The sequence below is a fragment of the Leopardus geoffroyi genome, chromosome C1 (genome assembly GCF_018350155.1).
Source record: "Leopardus geoffroyi isolate Oge1 chromosome C1, O.geoffroyi_Oge1_pat1.0, whole genome shotgun sequence".
In the NCBI taxonomy this organism is placed as follows: domain Eukaryota; kingdom Metazoa; phylum Chordata; class Mammalia; order Carnivora; family Felidae; genus Leopardus; species Leopardus geoffroyi.
The window spans coordinates 175,679,307-175,692,716 of NC_059328.1; the positions used below are offsets into that span (position 1 = coordinate 175,679,307).

General features: G+C 38.5%; 1 protein-coding gene across 33 annotated transcripts in view; it reads left to right on the forward strand.

The window, feature by feature from the left end:
• The first annotated feature begins 1,178 nt into the window (after window positions 1-1,178).
• The window catches only part of GULP1 (GULP PTB domain containing engulfment adaptor 1), a 274,031-nt gene continuing 261,799 nt past the window's right edge, over window positions 1,179-13,410 (forward strand). For 6 of the 33 annotated variants that reach the window (XM_045480460.1, XM_045480461.1, XM_045480457.1 and 3 more), the window contains exon 1: window positions 2,360-2,932. The gene's annotated coding sequence lies outside the window, so the exon portion shown is untranslated. Of the gene's footprint in view, window positions 1,278-2,343; window positions 2,993-3,013; window positions 3,474-13,410 lie in introns of those variants that run through there. The other 27 variants (XM_045480485.1, XM_045480482.1, XM_045480491.1 and 24 more) reach the window with 20 other exon arrangements.

Genomic DNA, 13,410 nt, shown 5'->3' on the forward strand with positions numbered 1-13,410 from the left:
AATTACAAAGCAATAGCAAGCTTGGAGAATTTAAACATTGGGAGAAAATATAAAAAATATTAAAAGTGAGTAATTTTTAGCACTGCATGCAATGGAAAAAGACCGTTATGGGGATTCATGTATCCTCATTCATCCCTCCATGATGAATGCACTTTATAATTTTAATTTTCTCTCTCTCTCTCTTTTATTTATTTATTTATTTATTTGGCAACTTCCAAGTCTTATGGAAAGAGAGCATAGAGAAGGCTACAGAATGTCTTCAAATTATTTTAGTAGCTAAATTATTTTAGTGGCTAATTCAGGGAGAAGCTGGAGTAGTAGAGAACCCCTCCTTAGAAGAATGATAGTCTTTGAGAGCCTGGGAGTTGTGTAAAACTCCACATGAGTTTCAACATTGAATAAAGTGAGAAAAGGTTTGGAAGAACCTCTCTTTAAAGCCATCAGAGGCAAATGATAAGTACATATGGGATTTTCCATTAATTCATAGGATGGCACTTACAATGTTTGATTTCTGCAGCCTGATTTGTTCTTATGCCCTGCCTTGTTCAAGTGAATCTCTAATGTATTGAAGGCTAATCTAGTGTTTCTCAATGTAGGGTTAGCAGGTTCTAGTGGTTTGTTGATGTATTCTTGGGAATCTAGACTTTCCTAATGGGAGTTTTATAATAATGTGTTACCAGAAAAGATCTTATAATTACATGATATAAGCATGGATTTGGGTGTATAGTCAACCTCCTTATTTCTAAGTAATGGGCTAGGATTTGATTTATTTTCATAATTATTTTTTATAGTGGTTGTTTTTTTTTAAAAAAAATTTTTTTTCAACGTTTATTTATTTTTGGGACAGAGAGAGACAGAGCATGAACGGGGGAGGGGCAGAGAAAGAGGGAGACACAGAATCGGAAACAGGCTCCAGGCTCTGAGCCATCAGCCCAGAGCCCGACGCGGGGCTCGAACTCAAGGACCGCGAGATCGTGACCTGGCTGAAGTCGGACGCTTAACCGACTGCGCCACCCAGGCGCCCCTATTTTTTATAGTGGTTGTAAGTTTAAGTGTTTACAATGATCTATAAACAATTTAAAGTCATTGTTTAAGGTTATTTACAGAAAAAGCAATTAGCATTGTCCTCAGATTAATGTGTTTAATATGCTTCTTCAATCTGTGCTTGACTGTTGCGATAAAAGGGAGAACAGTTCCAAGCGGACCCTGACCCTTCAAGTATGAAGAGGCATGATTTCTGGTCCCAGCTTTAGCACTTCCTAACCATGAGATTTGGGGTAAGTCACTTAAGATTCCTCGACTTTAGTTATCTTGTATTTAAAATAAGAGCATATGGCAAGAGCTAGGTGATCCCTAAATTTAGTTTACATTTCAAAAATGATGAGCTGTATCTTTTTTAATGGAAAAAGCGTCAGGGAGAGGAAAGTTGATTCAGTTAACAAGGTCTTTGGGGGAAATTTCCAGTACCATATTTTCCTAATTATAGTCAAATATAGTGAGTGGGATGTAAGAACCAAATATTTATTGAGTGCCTTCCCTGTGCCTGACACTACTCTATTTTAACTCCTGTAAATGTGACCGTGACTCTTTGAGTTTGATTATATAATTCCTTTTGGCAGTTGTAATTGTGTTGAGTGTCCTAGGGCACAGAATGTGTTAAGTATAGAGTCTGAAAAGGAATCTGGTTTGTCTGATTCTAAGCCCTGGATTCCACTGTAACACATTATATTTGCTAGCCTTACAAAACGATTTTTCCCCCTTTATCTATTTTCACATTCAAATAAAAATCTAGTAAACTAAATTCTAAGCAGCGTCTCAAAAAATGTTAAAGTCCTCACATCCTTTAAGCATTGCTTATATGAGGATACTCCTCCTTATATCCTTCCTCCAGCACAGAGGTTTACCAGGGTCAGTAAGAATGGTTTGTCGTGTTTTCCCTCATACCCCATATGCTACTTCTGAATTCTTTGTGAACATAAGAATGGAGCAAATGAACATAATCTGGTGGGTAATGTTTTAGAAGGCAAAAATAAAGTGCAGAGATTCAGTCTGAGTTAAAAAAAATTAGGAAACATGAAAAATGTGCAGGCACCATCAGGACAGCAGCAACAACTGTGTCAATGGTTTGTTGATTAAGTGTTGTAAAGAAAGCATATTCTACTCGCATTCGTGTGTGTGTGTGTGTGTGTGTGTGTGTGTGTGTGTGTGTGTGTGTGTTTTGACACTTTCTGTCTTATGAAGCCGCAGAGGTGTTTTTTAAAACACCTGGGTTAGGAAACACAGTCTCGCTCTAGTGCTTTAGGGAGGAGGTTCAAAAGGAAACTTGAGGGGGGGAGCGGAAGGGGGGCACGAGAATGGGGGAGGGGGGAGAGACCTGTGTTTTTGCTTCTGTCCCGGCTCCGCACAGGGTAAGGTGAGGCCTCTCCTGCCACAGTGGCGTTTCCCTCACATTTCATTCTCTTCCTTTGGTCCCGCCTGCAAACGCCAGACAGCCCAGTGGGCCCGGGGGAAAACGACCATCAGAGACTGAAGCAAGTCTGAGAGCTCGAACACAGGCGTCCCGTTTGGAAGTGTCCAAGGAGACCGCCAGAAGTGCGCCAGCCGGAGTCTGAGAGTTTCCTTCTGGCCGAGAGGGGGAGCCCCGCGTTCCCAGCCGGGAGCGACCCGGAGTCCCGAGCCTCGAGCCCCAGCCGCCGCCAGTTTTAGCTTCAGCGGGTTGGGAAGAGGAGGGAGGGGGCAGAGAGCGCGAAGAGGGAGGGCACCGGGGCCGGAGGGTCCCGAGTCCAGCGCTGTCTAGACGTCGAGAAACTTTCCCTCTCGGCCGCAGAAACGGCGCCCCGGCCGTGTCGGAGCGGAGATCGCTCGGCGGCGAGGACGCGGCAGCGCTCCACGCCCCTGCCCGAAGCCTGATCCGACCGCATCAGTCCGTAAGGTATGGGGAGACAGCGATTTGTGTGGGGTCTTCCCGGCTGCAAGCCCAGCCTCCCGTCAGGTAGCGTGCAGTCTCTTCCACACTGACATCCCGGGGAGGAGGCGGGCGGTGGTCAGCGCCGGCCGCGGGTGCCTGGGGAGGAGGGCGCGGGGCTGCGCGTCGCCGCTGCCGCCGCCGGGCAGGTTGCAAAAATTAGGGCAGTGAAAGGCGCAGGGAGTCTCCCAGCCCGAAAGGAGGCAAAGACCTGTTGACGACTGCCATTGCAGCGCTTGAGGGATGACGAGGAGCCTAAGGAGGTCGGGGACGCGGCGGGCTCGCGGCTCCTGGATCCTCCTCTAGCCCTTTGTGGTAACTTTGGGGTGGCCAGGGCCGGTGGGCGGGAGCTGGCGGCGGGCGGCGGGGCGCCGGTGGCTCAGCACGGCTGAGGGAGCACGGACCCGACGGGGCTGAGCCGGCAAGTCATCGCCGGGGCACAGCGAGGCGACCCAGGAGCGAAACTTCTTGCAGCGTGACGTCCCTTTTGTTGGCTCCTGGAGAGAGCGTGAGCATGGGGGCGGGGAGGCGCGAAGCTCCTAGGCCGGGCTCAGGATTCTTGAAAGCCAGGACTGGGAGGGCCCAAACTCAGGGGCGGCGCCCACACGGTTAACCTTTGGCTGGGTGGGTCAAGTGGTTCCTGGCGGCGGACGCTACGTTACGAGGGGAGCACGGGGCGGCGTGGTGATGAGACCCTGGGCTCAAGCTCGCTCGCCCGGGGCCACCTCCTCGTGGGCTGGCTCACTACGCGGATCAGTACCCGGCGCGATCGGATCTTTCCTGTGGCTCCTAGGGCACCGCGCCGACTTCCCTGTGTGCGGGAGAGAACTCTGGGCAGGCTGGTTTTCTTGGAATGTGTTTACGATGTTGAATGGGACTTGAACAGGAAGCCGGACGCTGCAGCTGGAACTAGCGTGCCAGGGTAGAGTAAGGAAAGCGTAGCTGGTGTTGGACTTGGCGAGTCCACTTAGGACGTTGGGCAAACCCCTAGTGGGTGCAGGACGTCAGTCTAGGTACCCCTTCCTGGATCCTAGCAGTTTTTCTCAGTTGAGCCCGCCTTACTTTCACGTGCAGGCAGACATTGACATGTTCTATTTCAGTCTTCAAGTTTGACGAAGTATAAGGCAATCAATTAGGAAGTGTTTAATTAAGTTCATTTTTGGACTTGCTTTAAAAAGAATGTTGCATCAACACAAGAGTAAAAGTTTCTGGCAAGTGTTCTAGTTATGGTTTCTCTTGTTCATTTCGAAGACTGGTAGGAGACCACAATATTGATGATTTTTGTGTCTGTGATACCAAATGGGTGATACAGTGCTAAAGGAGGGCAGTAAAGGAGACTGTACAGTAAAGGAGAGCGAGTGTTAGGAGGTAGGAAAGTCTGAGAGGAGTTGGAATATTTTCAGATGTGCAAATCGCCCCCTTTCTCTGCCAGTCTTTCCCTCCTTCCCCCACATAAACAAGTAGCCTTGCTAGAAAACCCACCAATTGGGAGAGTGCAGTCGCTGGCGACTCCAAGCCTTGCTGGAAGCAGCAGACAGGCTAAGGTACTGCCCCATTGCATAATTAAAAGGTCTCCTTGAGCTGTCCAGGAGTGTTTTCCAAGTTTTTACGACTGACAAGGAAAGAAGAGAGGAACCTGGCCAGCAGCCAAACCAGACTGGGCTCAGTAGCCAGGCATGAAAGAGACTGGGGAACTTGCAAGGGATAATTGGAAAGGAGCTGGTGGGTACTTGGGTTTAAACAAGGGGTTTCTTTTGCAATGAGATTTTTTAGGTGACTAAGATCAGTCTTCTTGGCAAAAAAAATAAACTAAGCACAGTGCAGTCGGTTGTGTCAGAGGAGAGGGGTAGAAGTGCTGGAGGAGGGAAGTCTGACCCTTATCAGTGTTGCAGTGGAACTGCTGGGGGCCTGATGCTGCCTGTGCTGGTTATACTTTGTTAGTGTTCATATTTTGTTGCCATTTGTCTCCTCAACTTGGACTAGGCTTGCTGCAACTTCAGTCCCTTGACCTTGACTTTCTTTGTTTTCATGGAGAGTAAGAACCAAAGACTTGGGCTTTGAGCAGATGGCTTTCCACCTAAATTGAATAATTCAATTACATACTCTCAAAGGGCACAGATTTGGGTCATGGAGTTAAAGTGGAAAACATGTTTAACGTGTCTTCCTTGTGTTTGTCAACAGTAACCCCCATAAATAGATCTTGCCCTTTTTCCTGGAAGAGTAGAAGTTGGGGTGATCTCACTGTTTCACAAAGCATTTGCCCAATTCTTAAGGCCCTGCTGCTTCCAAGTTCCAGATTAGCCAGGAACTCAGAACCTTATCTACAATTCAGATGCTTTTTTTATGTGTAAAATTTGTTTCCTCTTCATTCCTCCCTCCCTCCCTCCCTCCCTCCTTTCCTCCTTTCCTTCCTTCTTCCCTTCCTTCCTTCCTTCCTTCCTTCCTTCCTTCCTTCCTTCCTTCCTTCCTTCCTTCCCAGGGAATTTGGTTTACTGTTGTGTTTGGGGGTTAAATGGTATAAACACTAATATGTATTATATTTCCACTGGATTGGTGAGTTTGAGATTGTGAATATCGGCCTGCCTTTTGAGATTGACTTTATGAATCACACTTGGCAAAATGCTTTCCCTATGATTTCAGTTTTTCCACTTGCAAAGTAAAGAAACTTTTCTTTACATAATAACAAGTTTACTGTGAGCATTAAAGAGATGAAATTATGTTAATAGATATTTAAAAATTTAAAGGCCATAGAGTTTCTGACTCAGTTGATTCAATTGAGATTATAGGAGTATAAATTTACTAGATATAAATTGAGATTTACATCTAGTATACACATGTTATAGTGACATATCTGCATTTAATTTATAAAATTACTACTTTTGCATTTTAATTGTAGTTTTAGTTTAATCAGATTTTAATCTTTGAGAATAATGGGTGAGATTTTGTTATGGTTAAAGCTGAGTCATTCTCTCAGAAAAATATAATCAGCAAATTAATTTACTTTTCTTTTGGTTTATATTTATACTCAGGACCAGTTATTTTTTAAGCCCAGCTCAATTTTGCCTTTATGAGAAGTTACCAAATATATTTGCAGAATTTGGCTCCCTTCTCGGAAATAACACTTGAGGGACTAAAATTACATTTATGGTGTACAAATAAACTTTCTTTTCCCAAAGGCCACAACAGTTTCCTTTTGAGTTTAGAGGGTAGATTTAAGAGACTTTCATTAATTGATTCAACCGATACTTATTGCATTTTTTTTATGTCCAGGAAACAGAAGGCTTGGATTCAAATCCTAGCACTGAACATCGTAGCACTGTGATTTTCTTTGTGTTATTTTACTTTTTACCAGAATTTTACCAAGATAACATTTGTTGTCTATATTGATATCAATAACATAGGAACTTGTTCCACACATGGTAATTTTGAAATATTTCATTTTTAGACATGTCAATTAGCAAAAAAAAAAAAAAAAGCTATTTTTAATAGCTTAATGTACTGTATTATATTCATGAATGTTTATTTTTCAGGTGAACAGGTCAATATATTAGAGAAATAAAATAAGTATGGATAAATTGCTGAAATAATAAAATCGTTGGTAAAATACTTAATAACTAATTTTTAGACCTTATTTTATTAATAATGAATATATAAAAAGTAACAGTGTATGGATGATAATAGTTGAATTTATGGTTGTATTAACAAAATAGGCACCTTTTTTGAATAATCAAAGAACAAGTGAACATTCAAGGATATATCAGGGTTAATTTTAATATAAAATATCCAGTTTTGCTATTGATTTTAATACTTCAAAAAAACCTTTTTTAACCTTTATTTATTTTTGAGGGAGAGAGGGACAGCGTGTAAGTAGGGGAGGGGCAGAGAGAGGGGGAGACACATAATCCAAAGCAGGCTCCAGGCTCTGAGTTGATAGCACAGAGCCCCAGGCGGGGCTGGAACCCATGAACTGTGAGATCATGACCTGAGCCAAAGTCGAACGCTTAACTGTGTGAGCCACCCAGGTGCCCTGATTTTAATACTTTAAAAAAAATTTTTTTTTTATTTATTTTGAGAGAGAGAGACAGAGAGCAAGTGGGGGAGGGAGAGAGAGAGGGAAGTTAGAGTCCCAAGCAGGCTCTGTGCTGTCCATGCAGAGCCCATGTGGGGCTCAAACTCAGGAACCATGAGATCATAACCTGAGCTGACACTAAGAATCAGATGCTTAACCGACTGAGCCACTCAGGCGCCCCTTGCTTTTGATTTTAAATTAAAAATCTTGAAAATCTTTAGTCTCCATTGCTCAATATTAGATAATTTTTATTTAAATTTCACTTTGCCGATAATTTTTTTGTGATTTCATTCTGTAAAATTGCAATTTGTTTTCTAAAACCTCTAAGTGACAAAAAAAAGCTATTTTATTTGAATATAATAATAAATTCAAAAGTAGTTACTACAGGAGTCAACCGCATGGTTGCCTGAGCCCTAGTGCATAAAACAGATCAGAGACTGGGGGATCTAATAGTGCTTGCCTTAACACATTTAGAGATCAAGAAACTTAAATTTGCTCCTGTGGGAGCTTAAATATATTCAAACTAGAAGAAGAAAAATGGTATAAATTTTGAGCAGAGGAATCTCTTTGCTTTCAAACAATGGAGATATGAAATTAAAATCAGGCCTTTAAAGATGATGGCTAAAAGTTATTGTTCCAGAGTTAGTCTTAGAAGACAGTGCTTATACTATTTTTACGTTGCTATTTGCTAGTTCTGTGTTTGTTTTATACTTAGAAAATATTTTCAGCCACTCTAATAGTTATAGTGTGTGATTATTTTTCACCAGGAGACAGTTAATTGACACAAATATTGTACAAGGGAATAAATGCCAATTTTCTGCTTTCATTGAAATGGCATAGTTATAAATTTGGAATTAGCTTCATCTTTCAATATTGTGTACTTAAGGATAGTGTTGAAAAGGCAGATCACATAGTATGAATAAGTGATGTAATTTATGTAACACTTGTGATTGTAATGAGTAATAGGACTTTTAAAAAAAGTTTTGAATAACACTTTGTATATTTTCCTTGATACATCTAAGGGAGATATCTAGATAGTAATAGCTGCTTTTATTTCATGTTTGTTTTTTGCTATTGACATTATATAAATATATTTACATATTGTTCTGAAGAAGAGGTTCAGAATATATACTAGAAATTTCCAAGGCTTAGGTGACTAATGCCTCTCTCTCTCTTTCTCTGTGTATATATTAGATATATCTTTATAAATGTATTTAGATGTACATGTAATTATGGTATATATTTTTTGGTGTTTCTCTATTCGTGCTAGGTGTATCTTTATAGGGAAAAATAACTTCAATTAATTGATATTTCTAGGCCAATTTTAACCATTAATTTAAGATCTTTTTTAGTTAACTGTTGCTAGAGATTCTTGAATTTCTTTTTTTTTTTTTTTTGAATTCTAAAGGAGTTTTCAGGCTTTTTTTATACCTGTAAAGGTAGAGAATAATAGTAGGAAAGATATGCTACCCACAGTCTTGGTTAATGGCTCTGTTGGTGACATAATCATGGAGGCCTTTTCTACTTTTCTTAAGTAGAGTGAAGGCAAATGTGCAGTTAACTAATGGAAGAAGGTAAATTCACTGCTTGAAAGGTAGCTTCTGCTGGTAAATTTGTAAGGTATGGTGAAGTGAGAATTGTGTGTACATGCAGTGTTTTCCAGGTATTGTATAGCTTTTCCTTAGGATTATCGGATGTTACAGTTAACTTGTTTCCTGAAAGTTCAACCACAAGTCCTCTAAGAATTTCAGGGCACTTAATAAACTTTGCCAGAGCTACCAACAGAGAAGATTGAATGATTGGGTGCAGTTTTTAGCTCACTCTTCTGTAGAAAATGATGATAGTTATTTAAATGACCAAAACCAGCTTGTTTTGAGAGGTTTGATAGAAGAAACTACAGAGTATGATAACCTACTAATGGAATCATTACAGATTTGGCTGTGTAACATTGTCAAATAGTTATATAATATTTCATGAAAAGGTAACTAGCTCTCTTTCTCACCTGGTTTGTAAATGAGGTAATATTGATCTTAGACAGCATTTTAGCTAAAAAGCAAACAGATATCTGTGCTGTAGTAGCAGATCTCCAAATTTGAAGTAACTAAAAGTTGATGTAAGAGGATGAACTTGATTTTTACCCTCTTGATTTCTCTCATAGCTGTTTACAGCCATCGAGAAAGTGCTATGTTTTAAAGTAAAAATTTAATAGCAAATAGGTTAATTGACTCAGATTTCCACTTGAGTTAAAACATAGTTTGGTAAGTACTGAAAAGAGTTTTATTTAAGAAGATGTGTTTTTAAAGGTCAACATGCATGTTATTCTCTGTAATCTATTTAATTTTTTGTTTGCTTTTGAGGAATTCCCTAGTAAAAAAGAGAATTTTGGTTGATGATGGAACTTTCCTAATACCTCCTTGAGGATGTGCACTATTATAGTCATAAACATGCTTCCAACGTAAATGCTGATCATTGCTGGTAGCAATAAATACAAAATTTGGCTTATTGTAAAGAACAATTGTATAACTGAATTAATTTCAAAGTGATTTATCTCAATGCTGCATTTAGTAATTGATTATAATTACTCAGAAGATGCTGCTTTTGCAGTGAAGTCTAGCAAAACACAGTTTGAGGGAATTGTTAAGGAGTCACATTTTAGTGAATGAATTGTATTTGAAATTATCTAATGACATCTGAAATGGTAAAAGTCTATTGATATTTCAAATCTACCAAGTAGCATTTCTTTATAAGAGTAGATACTGTTTTGAAATTTTGTCAATTGTTCTGTTTTAATGCATCATTGTGACTGGTGTGTAGGAAAAAGGCCTTTAAAATTCTTAATACCAAACTAGTAAGGACTGTTGTATTGCCAATATTGTCTTTAATCCTTTTTAAAGGAAGAACCACTACTAAATTTATAACAGCTGAATTATCATAGGCTTCATTGAGTAAATTAAGTAGACTAGGAAATTTATGATCAATTTGGAAAAAGGAAATCTCCTAGAGTGGCACAGAGGAGGCTTTAAAGAACAGTGTTTTGTGACTTGATATAATAAATGTTTCTTTGGGACTTCCTTGTTCAATGAGATACTGATTTTCTTTTAAGTAAGCCATAAAAATTTGCAACATTTTTACCCACTGTCTTCTCATTCTGAAAAATGTAACTGTTTAAATTATGAGTTGACAAATAAAGGGATTCTGATCTGATCCAGCTGAATTTAATAAATATTTGTTGAACATCATTTTTAAAAACTGTTTGTAGTTCTGTCTTTTTTAGTAGTGATAGTGATGTATCTCAAATTAAAGTAAATAGACCTATATAAAACTTGTTATTTCCATAAATTATGTGCTACAGTAGAAGTAGTAGGGATGGGGTTCTCCATCAGTATTAGGGGCAGCAGTGCCTGGAAACAGTGTGGAGCAGTTTGTTGGGCAAAGGATGAAGATGAGTTGGCGGGCAATGAAGGGGGGACAGGCCATTCAAGACAGACCAGGTGGCAAAGGCAGGAGATATGGAACCATGTAAGTGGTTTAACAAAGCAACTTGTGGATGTTGGAACTGTATAGATGCTTTTCCTTTCTGTCTTCGTGTTGATGACCTAAATCATTAGTAATTATATATGGAAGGTTAAGAATTTTAGCTGGATGAATTATCTTAAAAAACTTGTATCTTTTTTAAACTTTTCCCCCATTTCTCCAGATCTAACTAATGTGTATTAGTTGCAAGGAGTTGAGTGCACACTCCATTTCACACTCTAGGGTGTCCGTGAACTTGGATAGGAAATAATAACTCTCATGAACACCTAACATGCGCGCGCGCGTGCACACACACACACACACACACACACACACACACACGCACACAGTAGTTTTAATAGTACCTGTAGCTTTCCAGAAGTTGTAACTATTTATTGTCATGTCTAATTGCTGTGGCTGCATATATTTTGAAATATATTCATGTTTATGTCTAGTTTGAAGTTGCAGTAATAATTACATCTGCTTCTAGGGATTATTTTTTCATATGTGAGTATATATATAGACCTGTAGCTATGTCTTAAATTATATTTTAATAACTGTGCTTTAAGTCTGTTTATTTTACATACTTTATATTTTGTTTTATGTATTTAGAAACACTTTTTGAGAGGGATTCATAGACTTCATTAGACTGCCAAATGGATTTATGGCACCAAAAGGTGAAGAACCCCTGGAAATCTGTACTGATGTTTTTCAGAGGTGGCAATTGGTTTTATGGTCATTTAATGAGGTTAAAAGAAATTACAGTTATTTAACTCAGTTTTATGTGTTAAATGGAGATATCCTAAATACTTTTGAAGGTAAATTTCTAATAAATAATGCTTCTTTTCTAGATTGTTTGCTATATTGAAGAAGCATGTGTGCAGTTTTTGGTTATCTTGCTTAGTGACAGTCCAACAAAGAAGGATTTATATTTCATTTCAGAACATGTAAATTTAAAAAAACAGATTTCTCTTTTTCACATTATAGCATTAACTATATTTGGAATGGTTATGATTTAGCTGGGAATTTTGCCTTGTGGTGCTGGTTTATTTTTTATATATAAATGTTTTGTCTCCTCCACTACACTTTGAGTTCTAAGAGAGAATAGGTATGTTTTACAAGAGAGAATATATATACTGAACAGATCTTTGTATACTCTACTTTGTAACAAGTAACTACCCTAGTATTAGCAGTTTCACGTGAATGCTAAGGAAGAAATTAATAATTTATGTATATATGGAGATGACTGTTTTCTATTCACCACTGAGTTACTTAACATTATGTATTTGGTTATATGGTGTATGTTATTCATGTGAAAAATGTAAATGTGTGCCAGTAATTTTGGAAAATAAGAATGTAGAATATATACAAGTATAGCAAACTCCTGTGTCATGAACAGAACCTATAATTAAAGCATATATGGTGTAATTTATTGCACTATATTCCCTTTCTTTTTGCTTGGCTTGACAATCCTGTGAGATACCTCCATTTATAAAATCAGTTTCTTGCATTGATACTTGACTTATTTGAAATAGATGATTCAATTTTATTTTTTGAAATACATGACAAAAGTAGTCTCTTTAAACTTATTAATTAGACATAATTACCATCAAGAGTTTCACATTCATAAATCAGTCCAATTTTAGTAGGTTTGGACCACCGTAAAATTCCAAGGGATGGGTGCAATGTAATTATTTTGTATTTGTAAACCGACAGTAGCTTCAAGATCCCAATGAGAAAGGACTGTCTTTCAGTCTGTTTGTTTTTGGCTCCACTTTGTGTCTTTGATGGTAAGCATCAAGTATCATTGACACTTCTTCATGTCCCTCCCCTATTGGATCTTCAGATTCCCCTGGAATGACACTGCTTAGTTCAAGCCTTGTGTGATCCTTTACCAGAAGTTAATTTTCCTTTCCACTTCCTGTACATTAATTGATAAGGAGTGTATTTTTACTTCTGAGAGTCATATTCCCTTCCTTGTTGTTGTGGCAGACACTATTGGTTGGCCACTCAAATAATTTCCTTATTCTGCTTTTCTCATAGAACTCTGGTGTTAATTCAGATGTCCACTCTACCCCACATGACTCAGGGGAAGGCAGTTCATTCCTAAAAAGATGAAATTTTAATTAGCCTAAGATAATAATCGTAGTGTTCTGTTCACTTTGCTAGTGATCCATTAGTGAGAGGACCTTTTTACTTTGTCCCAGTCATAGTCAATTACATGAAATAACAGGACTAGAGGGAAAGGGGGTAGAAAAAATTTCTTTATGCTTAGCAAGGGGAATCCTGGATGAGAAGGTATATGGCAGCTCATGATATTTCTTCTTTCTGAAATAGATGTTTGAAATTGCTACAGGGGATCATCTTTTGTCCACTAGGAGATCTAGTTTGAGGGCAAAGCAAATGCATTAATGATAGCAGGAAGAAAAAAAAAAAGTAAAGAATATAGGTGCTTGATGGCATTGTTGAGTCCATAAATCAACCCACCATATTTCTGGGTTTACTATTGTATGAGATATGAAGTTGTTTAATTTTTGAAATGAATTTGAACTAGAATTTTCAGTTACTTAAAAGAGAAAGTATCGTAATTAAGGCATTTGTTAAGTGTTATCTTAATTTGAAATAAATATTTGAGAAGTAATAATTTAGGTTATTAAAGAAAACATAGGGTACTTGAGTTTTGTAAACATTGGATATGATTAGTGCTATTAGTCTATAAAAATGTTTTATTATATAAATCACCAAATGTTATTATGTTTTTAATACAGTAAATAGATCGATCATCTTAAGTAAATTTATTCTGAGATGAGTAAATTCTACTTATATCTCAGAAACACATTACTTAACAAAATAAATTTGAAAT